At 41.3% G+C, this 21,187-nt stretch overlaps 1 long non-coding RNA gene across 1 annotated transcript; it reads right to left on the bottom strand.

Annotated features, from left to right (window-relative positions):
• Nucleotides 18,090–20,621, bottom strand: LOC108635917. The gene is made up of 3 exons (XR_001918011.1): nt 20,481–20,621; nt 19,854–19,925; nt 18,090–18,215 (listed from the first exon to the last, which is right to left on the bottom strand). It is a non-coding gene; the product is annotated as an uncharacterized LOC108635917 (long non-coding RNA).

Raw genomic sequence — 21,187 nt, 5'->3', positions numbered from 1 at the left:
GAAAAGAGGGAAACATTCCCTCTTGGAGCCACGAGGAGAATCCAGCCCTGACGGCACCTTGAGTTTAGCCCAGTGAGACTTTGAGCCCCAGAACTATACGATAATACATTTGTGTTGTTTTAAGCCACTAAGCTAGCAGTACTTTGTTCCAGCAGCAATAGAAAATAAATACTCAAAATAAAATAAAAAGGATGATAAGGAAGAATGGCCAACCAAGAAGGATCAGAAGTAGTTGGGTGGAGCAGAGGGAAGAGGTTCATCTGAGTTTACAGCAGCAGAGATGGGCGTCCACCCAGATGATAAACCAAAAATCTCTGTTCATAAAGTAATTTACTAAAGGAAGGTAGGGATGAATTGGAACTGAAGAGGTCAAAGAATGTGGTACCTAGGAGACTTTAATAAGGTGACCAAAATAAAAGAATGTGGAGAGCATAGGTGAATGAAGGAGAAGCAATCAAATGCCAAGGTTCCCAATGTAGAAGCAGAAGTGACTAGAAATCAGTAGAAGGTACATCGCTGCCAATGGATAGAAGGTATGATAACTGCAGAATGAAACAAATATGGAAGGAGTTCTGCCTGAAAATGATTCAGAAATGGCCACGTGAAACTAGAGAAAGGCCAACAATACCACTGACTCCAAGGATTGGGGGTGGAGGCGCTCTAAGTTCACAGGCAAAGGTGACACAAGAACAGAACCAAAGAACTGGGAGGAAAATGAGCAGACTCTGGCATCGCAGACGCAAACAGGAGGAATGAACATGGTGAACAGCGTCAAGTGCTACTTAAAAGTCAGCAGAGACTGTCCACTGAATTCGCTGAGTGGTGGGGACAGAGCCAAATTAGAATGTAAGAAGTGATCTGGAGGTGAAACAGACAGAGAGCAAAGTCACCTCCTATTTGTGAAGCAAGCTAGAGGAGGCTTAGTGAAACAGAGGGCATTAGTGAAATTAAAGATAGGTGACATGTAAATACCAATCAGAAAGACCCAGTTGAGAGGGAGAGAGGGAGGATACAGAAGAGAAAGGATAATCACAATAATGTGAGGTCCTTGAGAAAGCAGAGGACACAGGAGCCAAAGCACAGTGCACAAGAGGGCAATTAAAGAACCAGATGCTTCCTCTGCTAGAACAGGAGGGAGGAGGAAGCGACTGACCTGGGTACCGCGGTGTTTGTAGACTGAGAGAAGAGCTGAGGAACTTCTGTCATCAGGGGGCTTCCATTTGGTTTGTGAAATTAAAAAAAAAAAAGGGGAGGGGTCATCCATGAAGAGCTGGGGCTTGTGGGGAGACATGGGTAATTCATAAAGGGCTTAACATACTCAGTGAGAAGAGGAAGAGAAATTTTCTGTGTGGGATACATGCTTCCATGAGGTTTTTCTCCAGCATCCATCAGACGTAGGGGTTCAGGCACCAAGAAAGCAGATGGTCGATCTGCCTGGGCTGAGCTTGACAAGTGACAGGTAAAAGGAAGTCTGCAGCTCAGGCAGGAGCATAACCAAAGTGATGATCATTGCTCTAAGGTGATAACAGAAGGGAAACAAGAAGGGGCTGCTGGAAAATTGACAGGTCAGGGGACTCAGGATCCAACAGTGAGCACTGAGCTCACTGAAGAAACAGTGAGCAGATTGAAGACAGAGGAGTAGCTGGCTAGTTCTATCTAACTGCTTCATATTGGCACTTTAGATGTAGAACAGTTTCAAATAACAAACCTAGGATCTAAGTGTGTGCATGGGTGGCTGGAATAAAGGGGAGGGAAAGAGCGGTTATCTTTATAACACCATAAAAGTCACCCAAGATAGTAGGAGCACCAGGGGTGGAGAGGGAGACACTGAGCCAGATGGTAAAGTCTCCAGTGAGGAAGGACCAGCTGGCCACAAGGTAACTGCACCAAAGAACCTGTCAATTCCAAGCAAACAAAAATTTAACCAATCACATACTATCATAAATGATTAAAGCTGTTACAGGCTCTGGCTCTAGTGTAAGCAAGGCAACCCACTCCACTATTCTTGCCTGGAGAATCCCATGGACGGAGGAACCTGGTGGGCTATAGTCCATGGGGCTGCAAAAGAGTCGGGCATGGCTGAGTGACTAAACAGCAACAAAATGTTGCAACAAAGCCTGAGAGAAAATAAAGGCCAGTAGAAAAATCTGAATCTATTCCTTACCTCTTTGTCATCATTTTCTCAAGACTGCTAAAAAAAGTCTTCTACTAGAAAAAAGTGAACAGGCCTGGTGTACAGAAAACAGTTAACACTGCAAGCCTGAGCCTGCATTCAAGGCTAGCCCTTGGCTGGCATCTAGAATTTGGATTTTGGGAAGAATAACCATCACCCTAACTGACAGAAGTGGCCGAATGATTTGTACAAACAATGTGTTTATGCTGAGGGTCTGCCTTCCTTCTGTGAGTCTGGAATTTTGGTACACGCTGTGCCTACATCATCAGCTCCCAGTCAGAAACCCTTGGGCACTGAGTCTCTATGGAGCTTCCCTGAAAGCATTTCACACACTGAGTCGGCACAACTCATTGCTGGAGGAATCAAGTCGACTCCACTAGACAGGACGCTTGGTGCTTCTCTTGGACCTTTCCCTTCCTTTGCCCACTGCTGATTTTGCTTTCTGTCCTCTTGCTGTAATAAATCTTAGCCATGAGTATGGCAATAAGCTGAGTCCTATGGGTATCCCAAGTAAATCATCCAACCTGGGGTTCTTGGAAACTCCCAACACACATGAGTTTTTACCTTAGCTGGAAATTTTTATTAATCAGCAATGCTAATAGCATCAGCATTTTACTGTCAAACATTCTTAATATGTCCCTGTCTATATGGGTTTTATACACAAGTTCAGTTTTCTGTGTCATTGAGAGGGTAACAGGCAGGAAGGCCAGGGGTCTCCAAATGGAGGAAATAGCCTGCAAATGTCAGACATTTTTATCTCTCTTAAGTGGCAGGAGGAAACAAACTAGCGATATTTTTTCCTTTTCTGTGCAAATCTAAAAGGAGGTTTCTCTTAAAATTCTGTGTTGCCATAATGACACCTGGTTTCACTTGAAGTTAACCATTGCCTTTTTCTTATGGAAATGTTTATCTTAAGCTATGCTAATATACTATGCATTTACCCCAAACTCTGTCTTTAAGTTGGTTCCGCCTTTTGGCTCAGAACCTACTTGATAAACCAGTATGTTATATTCCGATATTGTTCCTCTAATCTATGTAAATGACACTATTTGTATGGTGCTCTGCCCTTCTTCAGACTTCCCCGGTGGCTCAGATGGTAAAGCGTCTGCCTACAATGCGGGAGACCTGGGTTCGATCCCTGGATTGGGAAGATCTCCTGGAGAAGGCAATGGCACCCCACTCCAGTATTCTTGCCTGGAGAATCCCATGGACGGAGGAGCCTGGTAGGCTGCAGTCCATGGGGTCGCAAAGAGTCGGACACGACTGAGCGACATTTACTATTTTACTGCCCTTCTTCAAGATTCAAGTTAATCCTTTTATGGCCCAAGATGAACCATTTGGAGGCAAGATTATCCCAAAATACATCTTATGGGTGAGGAGCCTGGTGCCATTCTAAGTTTTGAGACATTCCTTTCTTTCATTAACAGACTGCTGGTGACTATATAACATCCAGCTAAAGACTAACAGGAGGGTACTCTTTCTGCCCCCTTCTGATGCCTATGTCAGAAGCTTTCTCTATCTCCTTTATACTTTAATAAAACTTTGTTACACAAAAGCTCTGAGCAATCAAGCCTCGTCTCTGGCCCCGGATTGAATTCTTCTCCTCCGGGGGCCAAAAATCCCAGGGTCGTAATTCAACAACAAACTTTCATCATCTCCTTTAAGAGAAAGGCATGGGGAAAAGCCACATAAATATTTAGTATAGCTTTCCATCAAAAAGCTAAGAATATATTCCTTCCTTCCTATGCCAACCTGAGCATTATGATTTACAGTGTGAATTTCTCAGGTCTAAACCTTGGCCCTGACGAGTATTCCTGGTCAAGTTAGTAAGTCTCACCTCCCTTTCATCTACAAAATTAGAACAATACTAGTATCTATCTCCAAGGGAGTTGCAAAGATTAAATGCATTCACACAGAAAATATTTATTGCAACCCATGGCATAAAAAGCTATATTTGTGTTGTAATTATTACCTGGCCTTCAAACTCCAGATCTTTATTCTTTGGTGGCCCATATTGGTTTAATAGTCTTACCTCTATGTATTAGGTCTGTTAAATTTTCTAAAACATAACAGTAATTTTTTAAACTTAACTTACTTATAAAAAACGAAATTACAGAGGGGCAGTCCTAAGATAGCAGAGGAATAGGATGGGGAGACCACTTTCTCCCCCACAAATTCATCAAAAGAACATTTGAACGCTGAGCAAATTCCACAAAATAACTTCTGAATGCTGGCAGAGGACATCAGGCACCCAGAAAGGCAGCCCATTGTCTTCAAAAGGAGGTAGGAAAAAATATAAGAGATAAAAAGAGAGACAAAAGAGGTAGGGACGGAGATCTGTCCTGGGAAGGGAGTCTTAGGATAGAAGTTTCCAAACACCAGGAAACACTCTCACTGGCGAGTCTGTGGCGAGCCTTGGAACCTCAGAGGGCAACATAACTGGGAGGAAAAATGAATAAATAATTAAAACTCATAGATTATGTGCCCAACAGCAACTCCCAGCAGAGAAGCAGCTCAGACGCTCGCATCCGCCACTAGCAAGCAGGGACTGAACAGGGAGGCACGGGCTGCACTGCTTAGGGTAAGGACCAGGCCTAAATGCCCCGAGGGCAATCTGAGAGAACTGACTTGAGATAGCAACACAGACTGTGGGATAGCTATCCCACGAAAAGCCCTAACCTAAGACACCGCCAGGCCTGCTCACAGAACAAAGGACTGGGCAGAGCTAGCGGGCTGTGGACTGGCCCACCCCCCGCAGGAGACAGGCAGGCGAGGGCTGCCAGAGCCTGAAGGGGGCAATCGTGGCCCCACAGAGGCATCCTCTACCAAACCGCAAGCAGGCTTCCTTGCTAACCAAGACTTCTTGGGATTCTGGACGGTCGACATCCACCAGGAGGGTCACCGCCAGAGATCAGCTCCCCAGAAGAGACACACGGCACACCTGAGAAGGCGTGCCCATGGTACACCCAGAAAACTGAGCGGCTGGGCTGGGGGAGGCGATGAGACTCAGCCCCCAACTGGGGGCGACTGCGCTGGCAAAGCACCTGGTCACCTGAGCTGCTCAGACTGGAGAAGGGCAAAAACGCAGGGCCAACCGAGTCTGCGCCTTCGTGGAGTACCCAAGAACCTGAACCTGAGTGGCTTAGACCTGGGAAGTGCATGCAACCCAGGGCCTGCCTCAGACAGCTTCCAGCAGAACAAACTACAGCCTGAGCAGTGTGGGATGGGAAAGCACACATGCCGTGAGCGGGGGCAAACCCAGTGTGGCCCAGACACTGTGAGCACTCCCCCCACACACCAGTGACATTTGTTTGCAGTGTTCCTCCGTCCCCACAGCAGGACTGAACAAGTGAGCCTAAAAAAGTGACCACCACTGCCCCCTTGTGTCAGGGCGAAATTAGACAATGAAGAGACCAGCAAACAGAAGAAGCTAAAATAAACAGAGGGAACCACTATGGAAGTGACAAGTACAATGGATTAAAAGCCTGCAGTTAGCACTGACTACACAGGAAGGGGCCTAGAGATCCTGAGAAGTATAAGCCGGATCAAGGAATTATCTGAAAATGAACTGGCCCCACACTGTCCGCAACAACTCCAGAGATAGTCCTAGATAAATTTTTACTATTATCATTTTTTAAATTAAAATTTAAAAAAATTTTTTAAGTGCTCTATTACTCCTTTAAGTTTCATTTTTATAACCTACAATTACTTTGCAAAAACAAAAAAGACCCTATTTTTAAAGCAAACTCCATATGTATATATATTTTATAATTTTTGTGACTTAGCTTTTTTCTTTAATATTGTACTTTTGAGAATCTAACCTCTACTCTAGATTTTTAATCTTTGCTTTTTGGTATTTGTTATCAATTTTGTATCTTTAAGAACCCAATCTTCAGTACCCATTTTCACTTGGGAGCGAGACTACTGGCTTGATTGCTCTCTCACTCTTTAGACTCCTTTTTCTCCACCAGGTCGCCTCTATCTCCCCTCTCCCTGTTCTCTTCTGTACCCAACTCTGTGAATCTCTTTGTGTGTTCCGGGCTATGGAGAACACTTAGGGAACTGATTACTGGCTGGATCTGTTTCTCTCGTGATTCCCCCCTTTATCCCCCTGGCCACCTCTGTTTCCTTCTTCCGTCTTCTCTTCTCTATGTAACTTCCATGAAAATCTCTGAGGGATCCAGACTGTGGAGAGCACATAGGGAAGTTTTTACTGGCTAGCTTGCTCTCTCCTCTTTTGATTCCACCTCATCTCATTCGGGTCACCTCTATCTCCCTCCCCCCTCTTCTCTTCTCCATGTAACTCTGTGTACCTCTCTGGGTGTCCCTCACTGTGGAGAAACTTTTCATCATTAACCTAGATGTTTTATCATCAGTGCTGTATAGATGGAGACGTCTTGAGGCTACTGTAAGAATAAGACTGAACACCAGAGGCAGGAGGCTTAAGTCCAAATCCTGATAACACCAGAGAACTCCTGAATCCAGGGAACATTAATCAATAGGAGCTCATCAAACGCCTCCATACCTACATTGAAACCAAGCACCACCCAAGTGCCAACAAGTTCCAGAGCAAGACATACCACGCAAATTCTCCAGCAACACAGGAACATAGCCCTGAGCTTCAATATACAGGCTGCACAAAGTCACTCCAAACCCACTGACATCTCACAACTCATTACTGGACACTTCACTGCACTCCAGAGAGAAGAAATCCAGCTCCACCCACCAGAACACTGACACAAGCTTCCCTAACCAGGAAACCTTGACAAGCCACCCATACAACCCCACCCACAGGGAGGACTCTCCACAATAAAGAGGAGCCACAAACTGCCAGAGTACAGAAAGGCCACCCCAAACACAGCAACCTAAACAAGATGAAAAGGCAAAGAAATACTCAGCAGGTAAAGGAACAAGATAAATGCCCACCAAACCAAACAAAAGAGGAAGAGATAGGGAATCTACCTGATAAAGAATTCAGAATGATAGTGAAAATGATCCAAAATCTTGAAAACAAAGTGGAGTTACAGATAAACAGCCTGGAGACAAGGATCCAGAAGATGCAAGAAAGGTTTAACAAGGACCTAGAAGAAATGAGAGTCAATATTCAATAAATAATTCAATAAATGAGATAAAAAACACTCTGCAGGGAACCAACAATAGAATAACGAAGGCAGAAGATAGGATAAGTGAGGCAGAAGATAGGATGGTAGAAATAAATGAAACAGAAAGGAAAAAAGAAAAAAAGAATTAAACGAGGACAACCTCAGAGACCTCTGGGACAATTTTAAATGCCCCAACTTTTGAATCATAGGAGTCCCAGAAGAAGAAGACAAAAACAAAGACCATAAGAAAATACTTGAGGAGATAACAGTTGAAAACTTCCTAAAATGGGGAAGGAAATAATCACCCAAGTCCAAGAAACCCAGAGAGTCCCAAATAGGGTAAACCCAAGGTGAAACACCCAAGACACATATTAATCAAATTAACAAAGATCAAACACAAAGAACAAATATTAAAAGCAGTAAGGGAAAAACAACAAATAACACACAAGGGGATCCCCATAAGGATAACAGATGATCTTTCAATAGAAACTCTTGGCAGGACATAAAGTGATGAAAGAAAAAAACCTACAGCCTAGATTACTGTACCCAGCAAGGATCTCATTCAAATATGAAGGAGAAATCAAAAGCTTTACAGGGAAGCAAAAGCTGAGAGAATTCAGCACCACCAAACCAGCTCTCCAACAAATTCTAAAGGATCTTCTCTAGACAGGAAACACAAAAAGGGTGTATAAACTCGAACCCCAAACAACAAAGTAAATGGCAACAGGATCATACTTATCAATAACTAACTTACATGGAAATGAGTTCAATGCCCCAACCAAAAAACAAAGACTGGCTGAATGGATATAAAAACAAGACCCCTATACATGTTGTCTACAAGAGACCCACCTTGAAACAAGGGACACATACAGACTGAAAGTGAAGAGCTGGAAAAAGATATTCCATGCAAATAGAGAACAAAAGAAAGCAGGAGAAGCAATACTCATATCAGATAAAATAGACTTTAAAACAAAGGCTGTGAAAAGAGACAAAGAAGGACACTACATAATGATCAAAGGATCAATCCAAGAAGAAGATATAACAATTATAAATATATATGCACCCAACATAGGAGCACCACAATATGTAAGACAAATGCTAACAAGTATGAAAGGAAAAATTAACAATAACACAATAATAGTGGGAGATTTTAATACCCCACTCATACCTACAGATAGATCAACTAAACAGGAAATTAACAGAGAAACACAAACTTTAAATGATATAATAGACCAGTTAGACCTAGTTGATATCTATAGGACATTTCACCCAAAACAATGAATTTCACCTTTTTCTCAACTGCACATGGAACCTTCTCCGGGATAGATCACATCCTGGGCCATAAATTTAGCCTTGGTAAATTCAAAAAAACTGAAATCATTCCAAGCATCTTTTTGGACCACAATGAGTAAGATGAGAAAAACTATTACAAATTCCAACATATGGAGGCTGAACAACACACTGCTGAATAACCAACAAATCACAGAAGAAATCAAAATATGCATAGAAGCAAATTGAAATGAAAACACAAACAAACCAAAACCTATGGGACACTGTAAAAGCAGTGCTAAGGGGAAGGTTCATAGCAATACAGGCTTACCTCAAGAAACAAGAAAAAAGTCAAATAAATAATCTAACTCTGCACTTAAAGCTACTAGAAAAGGAAGAAATGGAGAACCCCAGGGTTAGTAGAAGGAAAGAAATCTTAACAATTAGGGCAGAAATAAATGGAAAAGAAAGAAAAGAGACCATAGCAAAAATCAACAAAGCCAAAAGCTGGTTCTTTGAGAAGATAAATCAAATTGACAAACCATTAGCCGGACTCATCAAGAAACAAGGGGAGAAAAATCAAATCAACAAAATTAGAAATGAGAAATACAAAGGATCATAAGAGACAACTATAACCAACTATTGTTGTTGTTTAGTCGCTTCAGTCGTGTCTGACTCTTTGCAAGCCCATGAACAGTAGCCCATCAGGCTTCTCTGTCCATTGGATTTTCGGGCAAGAATGCTGGAGTGGGTTGCCATTTCTTTCTCCAGGGGATCTTCCTGTCCCAGGGATCAAACCCGTGTCTCCTGCATTAGCAGGCAGATTCTTCACCACTGAGCCACCTGGGAAGCCCTCAGCAACTATATGCAAATAAAATGGACAACTTGGAAGAAATAGACAAATTCTTAGAAAAGTACAACTTTCCAAAACTGAAACAGGAAGAAATAGAAAATCTTAACAGACCCATCACAAGCACGGAAATTGAAACTGTAATCAGAAATCTTCCAGCAAACAAAAGCCCAGGTCCAGACGCCTTCACAGCTGAATTCTACCAAAAATTTCGAGAAGAGCTAACACCTATCCTACTCAAACTCTTCCAGAAAATTACAGAGGAAGGGAAACTTCTACTATTCAACATAGTTCTGGAAGTTTTGGCCACAGCAATCAGAGCAGAAAAAGAAATAAAAGGAATCCAGACTGGAAAACAAGAAGTAAAACTTTCAATGTTTGCAGATGACATGATCCTCTACATACAAAACCCTAAAGACGCCACCAGAAAATTACTAGAGCTAATCAATGAATATAGTAAAGTTGCAGGATTTAAAATCAACATACAGAAATCCCTTGCATTCCTGTACACTAACAATGAGAAAACAGAGAAATTAAGGAAACATTTTCATTCACCATTGCAACAAAAAGAATAAAATACTTAGGAATATATCTACCTAAAGAAACAAAAGACCTATATATAGAAAACTATAAGACACTGGTGAAAGAAATCAGTTCAGTTCAGTCGCTCATTCGTGTCCGACTCTTTGAGACTCCATGAATCGCAGCACGTCAGGCCTCCCTGTCCATCACCAACTCCCAGAGTTCACTCAGACTCATGTCCATTGAGTCGGTGATGCCATCCAGCTATCTCATCCTCTGTCGTCCCCTTCTTCTTCTGCCCCCAATCCCTCCCAGCATCAGAGTCTTTTCCAATGAGTCAACTCTTCGCATGAGGTGGCCAAAGTACTGGAGTTTCAGCTTCAGCATCATTCCTTCCAATAAACACCCAGGACTGATCTCCTTTAGGATGGAATGGTTGGATCTCCTTGCAGTCCTAGGGACTCTCAAGAGTCTTCTCCAACACCACAGTTCAAAAGCATCAATTCTTCGGTGCTCAGCTTTCTTCACAGTCCAACTCTCACACCCATACATGACCACTGGAAAAACCATAGCCTTGACTAGGTGGACTTTTGTTGGCAAAGCAATGTCTCTGCTTTTTAATTTGCTATCTAGGTTGGTCATAACTTTCCTTCCAAGGAGTAAGCATCTTTTAATTTCAAGGCTGCAATCACCATCTGCAGTGATTTTGGAGTCTGACACTGTTTCCACTGTTTTCCCATCTATTTCCCATGAAGTGATGGGACCAGATGCCATGATCTTAGTTTTCTGAATGTTGAACTTTAAGCCAACTTTTTCACTCTCCTCTTTCACTTTCATCAAGAGGCTTTTTAGTTCTTCTTCACTTTCTGCCATAAATCAAAGAGGACACAAATAGATGGAGAAACATACAATGTTCATGGATCAGAAGAATCAATGTAGTGAAAATAAGTACACTAGCCAAAGCAATCTATAGATTCAATGCAATCCCTATCAAGCTACCAACGGTATTTTTCACAGAGCTAGAACAAATAATTTCACAATTTGTATGGAAATACAAAAAACCTCGGATAGCCAAAGCAATCTTGAGAAAGACGAATGGAACTGGAGGAATCAACCTGCCTGACTTCAGGCTCTACTACAAAGCCACAGTCATCAAGACAGTATGGTACTGGCACAAAGACAGAAATATAGATCAATGGAACAAAATAGAAAGCCCAGAGATAAATCCATGCACCTATGGACACCTTATCTTCAACAAAGGAGGCAAGAATATACAATGGAGAAAAGACAATCTCTTTAACAAGTGGTGCTGGGAAAACTGGTCAACTACTTGTAAAAGAATGAAACTAGAACACTTTCTAACACCATACAAAAAAATAAACTCAAAATGGATTAAAGAGCTAAATGTAAGACCAGAAACTACAAAATTCCTAGAGGAAAACATAGGAAAAACACTCTCTGACATAAATCACAGCAGGATCCTCTGCGACCCACCTTCCAGAATATTGGAAATAAAAGCAAAAATAAACAAATGGAACCTAATTAAAATTACAAGCTTCTGCACAACAAAGGAAACTATAAGCAAAGTGAAAAGACAGCCTTCAGAATGGGAGTAAATAATGAAGCAACAGACAAAGAACTAATCTCAAAAATATACAAGCAACTAATGCAGCTCAATTCCAGAAAAATGAATGACCCAATCAAAAAATGGGCCAAAGAACTAAACAGACATTTCTCCAAAGAAGACATACAGATGGCTAATAAACACACGAAAAGATGCTCAACATCACTCATTATCAGAGAAATGGCAATCAAAACCATGATGAGGTATCATTTCCCGCCAGTCAGAATGGCTGTGATCCCAAAGTCTACAAGCAATAAATGCTGGAGAGGGTATGGAGAAAAGGGAACCCTCTTACACTGTTGGTGGGAATGCAAACTAGTACAGCCACTATGGAGAACAGTGTGGAGATTCCTTAAAAAACTGGAAAGAGAACTGCCTTATGACCCAGCAATCCCATTGCTGGGCATACACACCAAGGAAACCAGAATTGAAAGAGACACATGTACCCCAATGTTCATTGCAGCAGTGTTTACAATAGCCAGGACATGGAAGCAACCTAGATGTCCATCAGCAGATGAATGGATAAGAAAGCTGTGGTACATATACACAATGGAGTATTACTCAGACATTAAAAAGAATACATTTGAATCAGTTCTAATGAGGTGGATGAAACTGGAGCCTATTATACAGAGTGAAGTAAGCCAGAAAGAAAAACACCAATATAGTATATTAATGCATATATATGGAATTTAGAAAGATGGTAACAATAACCCTGTATGCAAGACAGCAAAAGAGACATAGATGTACAGAACAGTCTTTTGGACTCTGGGAAAGGGCGAGGGTGGGAATCTTTGGAAGAATGGCACTGAAACATGCATATTATCATATGTGAAATGAATCGCCAGTCCAGGTTTGATGCATGAGACAGTGTACTCGGGGCTGGTGCACTGGGATGACCCAGAGGGATGGGATGGGGAGGGTAGTGGAAGGGGGGTTCAGAATGGGGAACACCTGTACACCCATGGTAGATTCATGTCAATATATGGCAAAACCACTACAATATTGTAACTAGCCTCCAATTAAAATAAATAAATTTATATATAAATATATATACGAAATTACAAAAGACAGAAATATTCTGGTCTCTAAATGACAGAATTGGAAATTAAATCTGGGGAATAAACCCTATTTTAACAGCAAAGCTTCTTTTAATATGAGAATATAAAATGAAATATAAAACAAAAACTGTCACTTGTTTATTTCTGAGAATAACCTGAGTACACAGTCTCATTTCCCCAAAATTCCAAAGAGAGTAAAGACAGACTCAAAGGTGGAATTTTATCAAGAGCAACTGGAGTGCAAGAAGATGAAGTTCACATAAGATCACTGGAATGTAAAAGGCAGCTCTTTTTTATGCCTGTAACCATACTTAATATTCACTTTTACTAATATTCATTTTATAAGACAGCCTACCCCTCCCACACACACACTAATTTTACAAGCGTCTGGTGTGTTATGTCTGAATTACAAAGTGTGTACTATAAGACTTAATTGGTTTAGTAAGCCTTCCATGTTCTGATTGCACAGTTCCCTAAATCTGCATTCTCAGGAGGAAAAACAAAAATGGATACAGGAAGAGAGGGCTCATCAACCAGCCTGTCTTATTCCAAATCTGATTAAAGAAAAGCTTCTAAGTGGCCACCAAGAAACCAGAAAATAAGACAAAGAAGTATATTAAGGTTTTCAAATTCCAGATTTTCAGTTATTCAGCACAGAAGCACAGTGACAGGTACTAAGCCATAGTAATTAATAACCCATTGCTAACTTCTATCATGAGTGCCTGGGACTTTGACCTCAAACCTGCCAGGATTAGAGCCCTTGGCAACAGGGTACCCCAGGTTTTGTTTGAACCACACTCCATGTGGCTGGTTTCCTCTGGTGGACTGAGGCCACCAATGGGAACAGGCTAGGACAGGGGACTCTGGAGGCTCTTTGCACACAACAAGTTTGTGTACAATGCTCATCATTCCCTGAAAACAAGCTAAATTAAATGAGTTCATTTTACCTCTTCATTAACATACTCCCCAAGAAAATATTATACCAGATGAAACCTCTTTTTTAGATCATGAGAAGGCACAGCACTTTTTCTTTTGTTTCACTTTGTTTTCATTGGAGTGAGATTGGTTTACAACCTTGTGTTGGTTTCTGCTGTGCAAAGTGAATCAGCTGTGTGTGTGTATATATATAGAATAGCGAACACATTCAAATTCACCATTGCAAAAGTACTGACAGTTGGTCTCTTTTCCTTCTTCTCATCTTTTTTACTGAAGAATCTAGCAACAGAATTACATAAAACTTTAAAAACTATGTAAATCTATATGCAATCAACATAGAGCTTATATTTAGAAACGACCAGGACAAAGAAACATGTCTACAGTGTCATTAAAAAAACAGGTTATAATATGATCCCATTTATAAAGTTTAAGTATGTTTACATATACCTAGAAATCTATACACGGGGTTATCACTGGGTGTTGAGATTTCTGTGGAGATTTCAAATTATTTTCTTCCTTGTGCCTTTGATATTTCTTAATTTTCTATGATGAATATACAGAGACACACAAATTTGGAATTATAAAACTAACACTAAAAAAAGAGAGCTTCCTGTCTTTCTTCTACTTAGAACTCACTCATGCTCCCCAGAGTTAATCCCTTTAATTATCATCTCAGTGATTTTAGCAACAGATAGTCTATCCTTCTACCTAGATATTATTCCTTTACCTCAGGGAGAATAGTGGCAAACATGCATGGCAGAAATTATCCTAAAAAAGAAACATAATTCAATCACTCTCCATGAACAAATCTAATTCTGAAAAGATGTCTGGAGCCCTAAATGGGCCATGGTGGCAATACACACAACCTAGAAAAAGCACCATCAAAAAGGATGGTTTGTAAACTGAAAAAAGAGCTGTCCTCAGGCAGAGAAAGGTCAATTATTTCGAGCACAGATTCAAAACTCTCTAACTAATGTTCTACTCTAACTGCCATCCAGCATATGAGAGCAACCTCCGCATCTGTATTTTCCTATTTCTAAAAAGAAAGACTATCTCAGGGAAGAAGTACATTCTTTTTACACAGCTTTTCAAGTTCAAAAAGTAAATTCATCTGTGTCTTTGTTCTTTAAGCTAAGCAAGGTCAAAGAGTCAAAGAAACTTCTAAAGAAAATAATCCAGAGTCTACTCCATATTTGGCTTTGGAGAGACGTTCCACTACTGAGAAACACACAAAATATACAAACACAGCTCTTCAGATTCGGTTCCACCCTATTCTCAGTAAAGGCACGGTTTCAGTACCCCTGGAATCAGGATGAGAGGAGAAAAATAGCCATACAGAATTGAGTTTTAGCTCTAAGCTTTTTATTTATTTTTTCATTCTCCAAAACTGTGGCTACTCTGAAGAATTTATAATGTTTCAGACACTGGCTAAGTAAAGACGTCCCATACAAGACCTCATTTCATCTTAATCTCTGTGAGGCAGGCACATTTTTATCCTTCCTTTACAGACGAGAAAAGTTAACTCACTTGTCCAAGGTCACACAGAATGAAGCCAAGCTTTCAATGGAGAAGTCTAACTCCCAGACACCAGGCTATCTGGTGCAGTGTCAGACTTCTGAGACACTGCCCTGCCAGGAACACTGACTGTCACCCCTCTTAGAAGATTTATTTATCCCCATTTGCTCCAACACAGTGCTGACAAATACGAAGTTGCTTATCAAATTGCATCTTAATAAAGAATCTTTACAAATACAAATATACCAAAGGGTACTATTACCCAAACATTAAACCTATTCACATTATCAGCAAGTCACATGCTTCTTTATGATTCTGATTTAGAATATACAGTTTAAAAAACAAACTCATAGAAAAAGAAAAAAAGATTTGTGGTTTCTAGAGGGGGGAGACAGGATGAGAGAAAGCTGCTCCAAAGACCAACTTTCAGTTATAAAAGAGTGCTAGAGACGCAATGTGCCACAAGATGCCTACAGTTAACACTACTATATGATACAGATGAATCAGCTAAGAGGCTGGATCCTAAAAGTTCTCATCACAATAAGAAATCTTTTTTCTTTTTATCTGTATAAGATGAAGGATATTAGTTAAACTTGTTGTGGTAGTGTATCACAATATTTGTAATTCAAACCATTATGCTATACACTTTAAACTTACAAGGTATTGAGAGAGTCAATTCCTAGGCAGATTGATAAGAAGTTCAGGGTCCCCAAGGAGGAGAAAGGGATGTAGGGCTCTCGAAGGAAAGATAGGGGTCTGTAATTCTCAAGGAGGAGAAAATGACAAACTTTTTTTTCCCCTCTACATTCTTTAGTTTAGTCGATTACACAACTCAGTTTAAACTTGAAATGGCAACCCACTCCAGTGTTCTTGCCTGGAGAATCCCAGGGACAGAGGAGCCTGGTGGGCTTCTGTCTATGGGGTCGCACAGAGTCGGACACGCCTGACGCGATTTAGCAGCAGCAGGGATTATACCGGAGAAGGCAATGGCACCCCACTCCAGTACTCTTGCCTGGAAACTCCCATGGACGGAGGACCCTGGTAGGCTGCAGTCCATGGGGTCGCTAAGAGTCGGACTCGACTGAGCGACTTCACTTTCACTTTTCACTTTCATGCATTGGAGAAGGAAATGGCAACCCACTCCAGTGTTCTTGCCTGGAGAATCCCAGGGACGGCGGAGCCCAGTGGGCTGCTGTCTATGGGGTCGCACAGAGTCGGACACGACTGAAGCGACTTAGCAGCAGCAGCAGGGATTATACAACAACAATGTATCTGGCTGGAGGACTGTTTCTCCTTCCCGGAAAACCTGACTAATCCTGATATCTTAGAATGTATTATGGGAGTGGGTCTGGTAGGATCTACTGTGAAATTCTAATCTTGTTATCCTAAAATGTAAATTGTGGGAGTGGGTCTGGTAAAATTTGCACAAACTTGAGACATTCTTTTGATTCATTGGGATAACTAATTAAAAGGTATATAACTCCATTGCTAACACTAGCAAGGGGGTGCTCTTTCTGCCGTCTTCTGATGTCTATGTCAGAAGCTTTCTCTGTCTCTTTCATATTTTAATACAACTTTATTACACAAAAGCTCTGAGCGTCTGGCCCTGGATTGAATTCTCCTCCAGAGGCCAAGAATCCCAGCATCTTTTCGTGGTTCAGCAACAACCTTTCAGTATCATAGGTCAATTACAACTGAATAAAACTGGAAAAATACATAGCTTTATAAAAAACAGATTCACATCAATAATGGTGAGCACAGTTTAATAAGAGTTTCTTAACTGAAAAAAAAATTTCTAGTTTGAAAAAACAGTTTGTAGACCAATCAACAATAAAATGAAGGTATGTGCAAGTTCAAAAGAAATACTGTTTTCAAAATATGGGCTCTTAAAGAAGAATAAATAAGTAAATATCCCACAAATATTTACTGAACACCTTCTTCAAAAAGGTTCAAGAGGGAGGGAACATATGTATACCTATGGGTGAATCATGCTGATGTTTGGCAGAAACCAACACAATACTGTAAAGCAATTATCCTTCAATTAAATTTTAAAAACTGAGGTATAACTGATAAACACTGTATTACTTTCAGGTGTACAAGAGAATGATTTGATATTTGTATATATTGGGAAATCATCATGAGTCTAGTTAACATTTGTCATCGTACACAGTCACAGAATTTTCTTCCTTTTGATGAGAACTTTCACGCTTTACTCTTAGCAACTTTCAAATATGCAATACAGTGTTAACTGGAGTCACACTGCTGTACATTACACCTCCATGACTTATTCTATAACTGGCACTTTGGACCTTTTGACTCTCTTCATTCGTTTTGTCCCCCTTTCCTCCACCTCTGGAAACCACCAATCTGTCAAACAAATTTCTTTCCTTCCACAAAGCCTTATTTCAATGTCCCTAAGTGTTTGCGTCAAATAATACATATTTAAGGTACCAAGTTTAAAAACTTAAAAACAAAAAGGGATGTATCTACCTTCCACTCTATATAACGTATTTTACGAGAATTTATTATGAAAACCTTCAAACAAACAAAAAGAATACTAATAATGACTACCCATTAAAAATTCACCTAGATTCAACAGCTGTGAACATTTTGACCATATTTTCTTTAATGCATAAGGAAGTTTATAACTGTTAATCATCAAACTATTTGAAAATAAGCTGCAAAGATCATGGCACTTCACATGTTTTCCTACCATTCAAATACAATAAAATTAACAGCAATTTTGATATCAATCCACATTCAAAATTTTCAAGAATGGTTTCTATAGGTTTTCCCTTTTTAGAACTCTGATGTAATTAAGGCTCATGTATTATATGTGGTGGTTTTGTTTCTTTGTTGTTGTTTAGTCACTAAGCCGTGTCTGACTCTTTTGCCACCCCATGGACCGTAGCCTGCCAGGCTCCTCTGTCCAAGGGATTTCCTAGGCAAGAATACCGGAGTGGGCAGGCTACCACTTCCTTCTCCACTTGTCTCTTTACTCTCTTTCAAATCTAGAAATTCTTCTTCCCACCTACCTCTCATCAAACATTGACTTTTTACAGGAACAAAAACGGGTGTCTTATAGAATGTCCCACATCTTGGATATGTCTGTTTCAAACTCTGTCCAAATTGTGCAGGAAGTATGAAATACAGATTTGAGGATGCACTGTAAAAAAAGAATGCAAACTATCTCATTAATAATCCTCATTACATGTAGAAATGATAATAGGTTGAATATACTTGGATCCTTAAAATGTATTTCCAACATTAATTTCACCTGTTTCTTTTTACTTTTTAAAAGTTGCTATTAGAAAATTAATAATTACAAATGTGGTTCACATTATATTTCTATTGGACAGCATTAGTCTGAAAGCTTGATAAGTTAGATTCACTAAATGATTTTGCAAACATACTTCCTAGGTGGTGTCATGTCACTAATGCAGTCTATTCCACCAGGAGCCAGGCCAGGTATGACCACTTGGATAAGGTGGAGAACTGTGGTATCTTTCCACTGGAAAAATCACATTTTCCTTTTTCCAATTAAGAATTGTGGCTAATTCATAGATTCAAACTTTCTCTGAATGGTTTAGAATCCATTAACAACCCTTGCCTGAACCAATTACAACAATGCAGGTTTCAACATTTTTCTGTGAAGAAGGTTCTCCCTCTCTCCCCCTTAGTTTTCCTCCTCCTCTCAGAATTTTATTAAAAATTAATTTATTCAGTATTTCACAATCAAGTACAGTCATTATTCTTGTTGATGCTCAAACTGTCCCAGATTTGGGCCAGTGAAAGCCCCTTCAAGCCAGCTCCTGTGTCCTTTTTGATAATCGCCCTCCACCTCTTGTTTTCAGGTACCACAAGATACTTCAAGCTCAGGCTCATCTGGCATTAACCCTTTCTCTATGGGGTGCAGATTCCTTTTTTGTGAGGAAGGATACTGAGAAACCAAGATTGACATTGAGTGTGCTCTTTGCCACTCACTATCCATTTCAATGGACAGAAACTAACCTATTAAAAAAAATCATGAAATCACATTCAAATTCAACATTGTTTTTAAAAAGTCTGCTTAATGTCCACACTTGTATTTCTTTTCTCTTCCACTGAAAAGCTTGGTTTCTAATAATATTAATATTTTTACTAATTTTTACCATTTATTACTAACAAAGAGCTTACTGAATGAAATTTAAAATTTCCTGTACAGATACTGCACTCTGATCCAAGTTTACCAAAGATAATTATTTTTCCTATGTGATTACAGAACCAATTCTATATACAGTCAGGATAATTTTACACCATTCTAATAATTCTTTGGTAGTACATTCGTCTCACAATTACTTCTACCAGAGTCAGATACTCATTGCCTTAAAAAGAAAAAAAGAATACTTAAAAGTAGTCGTGGCCTTGTGCCTCAACTGCTGCGTGCCACAAACATGCAATGTTTATGTGACTGTTTTACCAGAAGGAACAGACTGGACCACAAAGCAGAGGACAAGCAGCGCACGGTTCAGGCTCATGCACGATCAACATCACACGTATAGCAGAAGGTTATAAAACACCGGAAAGGAAATGAGCCTTGGTCTGTGTGGGACCAGAAAGCTGAGGAAGAAGCTCACTGTGCAAATGTTGGGCTCAACTCAAGCGAGCGAACCTTCGCAATTGCCTGCATTTATAAGACAAAAACAAAACAAAACAAAACCCATCACCACCACCATCATCAGCTCATTTATTTAAGAGTTGGAGGCCAGAAACAAATCTCCCAAGTTTCTCAAGCCATGTAAAGTATGAAAGTGAAACAAACTACCTTTTTTTGTCCCTTTTCAAGAAGTTCTTCCCCTCTGCTCTTTTCATTGCGGCCGTCAAGATCCATCGCGACCTGAGGAGCAACCCCAGCCAATCAGTCAAACGTAAGATCCTCAGAAGGCTAAGGTGAAACTGAACTTTACTACAGCGCGCCGGGCAGAGGGGCGGAGCGCTCGCCCTGATGCTCCAGCGGCTCGTGGCCGCGAGGGTCGCCGCAGGGACATGCCTCAGCGCCAGGCATCCACGCGAGTACAGGGGCAGGGCGCTGGCCCGGCCCAAACTCTGCCCGCCTCCACGGCGGCTTCTGCCTCCCGGTTTCCCACGCTATCCATCTGCCCGCGGGCTCAGAGCCCGGCTGCCCGCACAGCGCTGGCTCTGCAGGCTCGCGGCAGCAGACTCCAAGGACGCATAACAAGCGCAAACAAAACAAAACAAAACAAAACACTGGAGACTGGGGTGCCTCAAGAGCTCCCCGACTGAGAATAAGTCTCACCCTTTTTGGTCTCCTTGGACTTGCCAATTGGAATCTCCCCTGCCCTCTCCTCCGAAACCCAACTCAGGAAATTAGAGAGCCCACCCATCCTCCCCCCAACCTTCTCCGTCTAGTCCCCAGCTTCTCGCGCCCTACCTCGGGCTTTCCCTCGGAATGTTCACTAAGGCGCGAATCTTGGAAGTAGATTTCATACTCCAGCGGAAAGGCGCAGCGGATGCGAACAGCGGTCTCGCCTCCTCTGAGCCTTGAAGAGCCGCTGGTCCAACACGCCCCGGCTTCCCCTGGGAGCTGGGGGTACGAGCGGAGAACTTGCGCAAAGCCCACGCCCAGTGCTCTGCGCTCGGCCAATCAGCCGCAGGCTCGGGACAGCTCCCTGCCGGTTCTATTGAATCCGGATTGCGCCAAGTTACGAAACAGGTTGGAATTAAGGGAGGAATGTCCACGCTTCTGTTGCTACTCAGCAAAAGGGCGAGCAGGGGAACGCTTATCAGCTGAATCACCGAGAACTTTTATGTTTATAGAGCCCTTGTCTGTACAAGTCCATGAAATTATGAGTATATAGATACTCCAATACTTTGGCCGCTTGATGCGAAGAGTTGACTCATTGGAAAAGACTCTGAACCTGGGAGGGATTGGGGGCAGGAGGAGAAGTGGACGACAGAGGATGAGATGGCTGGATGGCATCACCAACTCGATGGACATGAGTTTGAGTAAACTCCAGGAGTTGGTGATGGACAGGGAGGCCTGGCGTGCTGCGGTTCATGGGGTCGCAAAGAGTCGGACACGACTGAGTGACTGAACTGAACTGAGATATAAATGTCACTATACAATTCGCTTCTTTT

Source organism: Capra hircus, chromosome 4 (genome assembly GCF_001704415.2).
Source record: "Capra hircus breed San Clemente chromosome 4, ASM170441v1, whole genome shotgun sequence".
In the NCBI taxonomy this organism is placed as follows: Eukaryota; Metazoa; Chordata; class Mammalia; order Artiodactyla; family Bovidae; genus Capra; species Capra hircus.
This window is presented reverse-complemented; position numbering and strand designations above follow the sequence as displayed.